Below are 6,000 nucleotides of genomic sequence, written 5' to 3' on the forward strand. Positions count from 1 at the left end.
CTGTTCAGATTCTTCTTTGTGCCCCTGGAACTTCACAGATAAGGACCAACTTTTCCTCCAGGTAGAGGGAGGGCACTGGAGAATGAGAGTGTTATGACCTCCTTCAGGAGAAGTTCAGCTAGGTTTTATGGCTTGCTCCAGGGGAGAAGGTCAGAGAATTCTTTGTACCTTTATGACCTACATCAGGAGAGCAGGGATGGGAAGCTGAAAATGGCCTTCCTGGATCTACTTTCTGAAATGTCAAAGTGTCCTATGTGAGGGTAGTATGTCTAGGACCCACCAGCTACAAAACCTTAAAAAATATTATTAACACGTCAGTGTCTTGTTTTTCCAGGAAACACAGTGCCTTTTAATAAAATTGACAAATCATAAGGCCATTTAAGTATATGATTTCTAAACATCTGTCTTACTTTAGAAAATCTTAATCGTAGGAATTACTTGCACGTAAAAGAAGCAACTACAGAAGGCACCGAAAAAGCAATGCATCTTTAATGGAAAGTGCTCTTTTGACAAAATTTGGATCAGCTTTTTCCTTTTGTGCTGTGGTTGGAGGCAAGATGGTTTGCAATTGTCTTGTAATCACATTTTCTGCATATTATTGATCTGAGGCAAATAACATTCCGAGGAGAGAATGTTTTCTCAGGCTTTTGTTCTTTTCATTCACTAGGATAAAACATCAAATGAACAATTTTGAGATCTATCTGATCATTATTCTTCACACAGTTTTGTGTGTGGGTGGACATTAAGAGAACACGTATTCCATTGGTCTTTAGAGAATTAACAAAAATATATTTGCCAGCAAATGTAGGCAGCCTTGCTTGCCTGCCATTAGCGAGGCTCTAGGGAAACATTAATGAATACGACACATTGTCTTTAGGGAGCTCACAGCTTAGCGCTTGTTTATTGAGCTACTACAACAATTTATAAAGCTCTTTAGTCAAGACAATGAAAGAAAATCTATGATCAAGCATGTTTCCTGCTTTTTAAGAATTTATAAAGCAAAATTCTGCAATGCAATAAACAAAGCTACTTTAAGAGAAAAGAATTTATGTTTTTCATGGATGTTTGATTATGTATTTCCACCTTTGCAGGAATTTGAGGTTCCATTTTTCCTCTTCAATCTTTCATTCTCTCAACTTGAAATTTACATGGACCGATTCTTACTGGTGCATGCTGGATGGAACACAGTATTTTCTTTGTCCTGCTTCCTTTCCTTCTTTTTTTCTCCTTCTTGCACTGATCAATAGTTCTTAGTGATTGTTAACCAGAGCCTGAAAAGTCACAACTGAATGAACACATATTTACTGTCCTACATGGTAAGAGATAAGCACTGCATTAAATCACTGCACAGCATACATAGGGAAACAGGTATGAAGAACAGAGAGCAAACCCAAATTTGAGTAACTTAGAAGCTGGGAAGAAAGTGGACTACCTAACCACACAACTTTTATTGCTAGAGGTTGATATGAGTAAATCTTCAGTTTTGAGCTGCTGCCACTCTTAATAATGAAGAAAAAAGTAAACTCAACTTTCTACTAATGTATGAAATGATGTTCCCAGTACATACAAGGTGTTTGAAGAGAGATTAAAACTAGGGGTGGACCATGAATATGCTGAAAAATTTGCTTAGGTGGAAAAAAATTACAAAGTTTTAAAGCAGAGATAATAGCACAAATAAAAAGAGAAAAATGTAGATCACTGAGTGAAAATGGAGGGCTCCTTGACTTAATACGGTGCAGCACTTACAAAATGTAATCTTACTGAAACTACTAAGTAAATTTCTGTTTAAAAGGAAAAGAATATCTCATGAGATTACACCTACACAAGTTAAAGTGATGGCACAGGTTTGTAATCCCAGCAATCTGGGAGACTGAGGCAGGAAGATGAAAGGTTCAAAACTATCCTGGACAAATTAGTGAGATGCTGCCTCAAATTAAAAAGGGCAGGGTTGTACCTCAGTGGAAAACCTTTGGTTCAATCTCCACAAAACACAATTAAAAAAATATGTTGGAAAAATTTTTGCTATATCTAGAAAGCAGAAACCCTTTGGAGAAAAGCAAATGATTGAATAACACAGTGTCCTTGTAAATTCTGCAGTGGTTTTAAACAACAGTTAACAAAACATCTGTGATGTTTAAGCTCTCTTTCATGAGAAATGCTTCCTCAGAAGGTCTGTGCCTTCGGAGATGGGTGGTTTGTGTGCATTCTAGGGGTGAAAAACTAAGACGGGTCAGCAAATTTAGGTGGACTCAAAACCGAGAGGGTTCTCAGGAGTAAGCAAAAAGACGACAAAATTTATCTGGCAGGCTTGCTCAGAGCTCTGGGCTGAGGTTCAGGCTGGGTAGTGGGGGAGACTGCTAGGAAGGAGGGCCGCTTTGCACTCAGGACCTCGCTCTTGCTAGGCAGGTTGCTTAGGCCCCTGCGCTAAACCCCCCCGACCCTGCTAGTGTGTCTTGAAATTAGCAGAGAAGCTCAATGAAGGGAGGAGCACAGCCTCGGCGTTTCAAAGATGAGCACTACCCTCTGCGTACATTTCAGGGTTGTCGCTGGTTCCTGGTCTGCACAGGGGTTTTGAGGCAGAGAAGCCAGTCAAAAGAGCCTTCTGGCTGTCGGTGCCAGCAGTGACAAAGGTGCAGATGGAGGCGACGCAATGTACTAGGATCCCAATAAGAAACGAGTTTCAGAATGCTTCTCTGAATTTTTCCACATAGAGTAGAAGAAACTGGGAAAAACAAGAAAAGCTAAATGAGATGTGGTGAAAGATTCCCAGACTACCAAGCAGAAGAAGAAGGGAGAAAAGTGACAGAAAAACACAGACATTTGACTGAAATAGGAGATGTGATCAAAATATACAGGGAAGGCTTAAATTTTTAAAAAATCCAGTAAAAGATAATATTGCCATTAATCTTCAAATCGTTCCTCGTCGCTTCAAACATACTTGTCCTATTGTTTTGCCATTTTCCGAAGCAGGCCTGGAGTGCTTTTTCACATCCTTAGCTGCAATGTCGTGACTGCCTTGGTGTCCTGAATACATTTCAAAAGCTCACTTCCTACGGTCATTTTCACTTTGTGGAACAGCCCGCATCACACAGGCCAATTCAGTGAAGAAGGTGGCAGGCGGCACATTGTATTTACAATCCTGCTTTCCAGCTGGATGCCACGTGGCAGCAGAATTCACCATATTTTTTTTTTAATTTTATTTAAGGAGAAAAAGAAAAAAAGAACAGAAAAAGGGTACAAGTTATACATAATTTTTGAAACAATAAACAGTAGGAAATCACTAGTTAATAGATTACATATTGTTATCTTAGAAATAGTTGCTCAAGTTACAAAATTAAAGCATATAAAGTGAACTTTCAAACAGTGAGACTGCAAACAGTTCTGTTCAATGATCCAACAAAACTCAGTAATATGGTTATCTATCTCATACTCTTAAATATATATGCAGTTATATCCTTTAGAGCACTTTCTTTTCCTTTCTTTTATACAATGACAATTACACTTTTTGGCTTTTATTACTCCCACAGTTCTTATTACTGTTTTTTTTTTTTTAAGAGAGTAAAACCAAATATGACATAACAGAACAGAGTCAGTCAAATCCAAAGGATGGACATAATACATAATGTAAAAACAAAATACCAGGTGATCAACAATGGTTACCATACTGCCTCTTGCTATCTTAAAAAGAATTGCCTATATCATCAGGTATAATAAAATTGAGCAAAACAGTAAAGAATAAAACCAAAACATTGGAGACATTACAGGACTTTAAAAGAAGATAATAGTCAAATCAGAATGGGCATCATAGTGAATCTTATTGTCTTCAAAGTAGTTGCCTCTACCCTCAAACTTGATACTATCAAGCAAAACAGAATAGAATAAAATCAGTCAAAACAAGATGGTGAGAGCAATACAGGGTTTCAAATCAAGTTAATAGGAAAATCAAAGTGGGTTACTATAATGTATCCTGCTATTTTTTATTTATTTTTCCCTTCATTAAAATGATAAAAATAAAAAAACTAAATAATTTAAAAAAGGAGATTCAGATAAAAGAGGGCATAACAACAAAACACCCCAGGTCAAAGCATAACCATTTATGCAAAATAGTGTTTCACCACAAGATATCCTGACATAAAAGTAGTTACCATAGTGTCTCTTTCCTTGAAATCTTTGAGTATAACTTCGTATACTGTAGCACCAAACATATCAAGACAATGTAAAACTATTCCAGAGAATAACAGTATTACAGGGTATTTAGAACAAACTATCAGAAAATGAACAATGGTTTCTGTATAATCTCCTTGTCTATAAAAGTTTTTGCTTTATTATCACATATAATACAATCCAATAAGATACAACCTGTTAAGACCAATGGAGACAGAAGAATAAAAGCTTGATGGGACTTCAAAACAAGATGATATTAAATCAGCACTAGCTATTATGATGTCTTGTTTTCTCCAAAATAGCTGTTCCTACCATCCAATCTTCTCTGCCTCATTTCTGTTGAGATCTTTTTCTGTCATTTGTTGTCAGTTTGTCTTCTTCATTTTGCTTTCTGCTCCATTCATTGTGGCCTCTCTGTCACTATTTCTGGATTCTTGGTATTTTCCTTTTTTAGAATATCCTGCAGTATTCTCTGTAGGGTTGAATTGGTGGTTGCAAATTCTCCTAGTTCCTCTTTATCCTGGAAGCACCTTGTTTTTCCATCAATTTCTAGGGACAGTTGTGCAGGATATATCAATCTTGGCTGGAGGTTATCATCTTTCAAAGCTTGAATTATTTCCCCGCACACTCTTCATGATTTGATGGTGTGTGCTGAGAAGTCTGCTGTAATTCTGATGGGTATTCTCTTGTAAGTGATGTTTCTTGTCTCTGATGGCTTTTAATATTCTGTTCTTATATTGAATTTTTGGAATTTTGATTATTATATGCCTGAGTGTAGCTCTGTTTGGGTTGTAGGTGGCTGGGGTCCTGTATACCTCATACATCTGAGTATTTTTATCTTTTGCTAAATTAGGGAAATTCTCTTGGATTATTTCTGTGTATAGCTTTTGTAGTCCATTTGTTTGTGTCCCTACTTCTTCTTTTATGTTCTTAATTCTTGAAGTTATAGATCCTCTTATCTTCTAGCCTTTGTATTATTGCTGTTTGTTTTCTTATTATTTTTAAGAAGTTTTTCATTTCATGCTCCCACATTACAAATCTGCCCTCCAGTTCAGATAATCTATCCTTAGTTTCTTTCAAGCTGTTATGCCAGCTTGTGATAGAGCTTTTAGTTTCCTGGTAATCTCTTTGAATCTGCTTCACGTATTCTATGTTTTCTCTATTTTCTCCATCAAACAATTCTCCCCTTTTTTTCTGTTCTTCCATTCCACCATCTTTTTTTTCTTGGGCGGTGCTTAGCATTTCTCTAACTATTCTACTTATATCTTGCTTTATTTCATTAAATACTTCTCTTTTGAATTCGTCTATGAGGCTCCAGAGATATCGCTTTATGTCTATTGGTGCCGTGTCTGATATTACATGTTTTCTTTCCTCATTCTCCTTTGCATTCACCTTTACTGGATCAGTGTTCTCAGGATTAGGGACTGAGGACTCTTTCTTGTTGCTTCCTCTTCCCATACTTTTTGTTCCTTCCAGACAAGTGAGTATAGGAGGTCCAGTTTTTTTTCTCTTTGTCTGTTACAGTTTGTTTGAATCTGCCGGCTAGGTGTTCCCGCCTACTGCAGTGTACTAGGGATACACAGACCTTGGCAGTCTCTGCTGGGCCCGCCCCTCCAGATCAACCTACCGAAGGCTTCATTGCTGGGGTGCATTTCCAGGTGCTGGGACTTGGTTTGGGCTAGCTTACTGGTTCTTAGTCAATGGCATCACCCAGGCCAGGCACTCCCCACCAATCCCGCCTGAGAGGGGAATATTTGACTAAAGTTACTGCAGCGTCCTGTTTCAGCAAGTCTGCGCCATCCCAGTATGTCCTTTGCTGAAGCCTCCTACTCTATG

Source organism: Cavia porcellus, unplaced genomic scaffold (genome assembly GCF_034190915.1).
Source record: "Cavia porcellus strain 051 isolate PalLab524CR breed Dunkin Hartley unplaced genomic scaffold, mCavPor4.1 scaffold_15, whole genome shotgun sequence".
NCBI classification, from domain to species: Eukaryota; Metazoa; Chordata; class Mammalia; order Rodentia; family Caviidae; genus Cavia; species Cavia porcellus.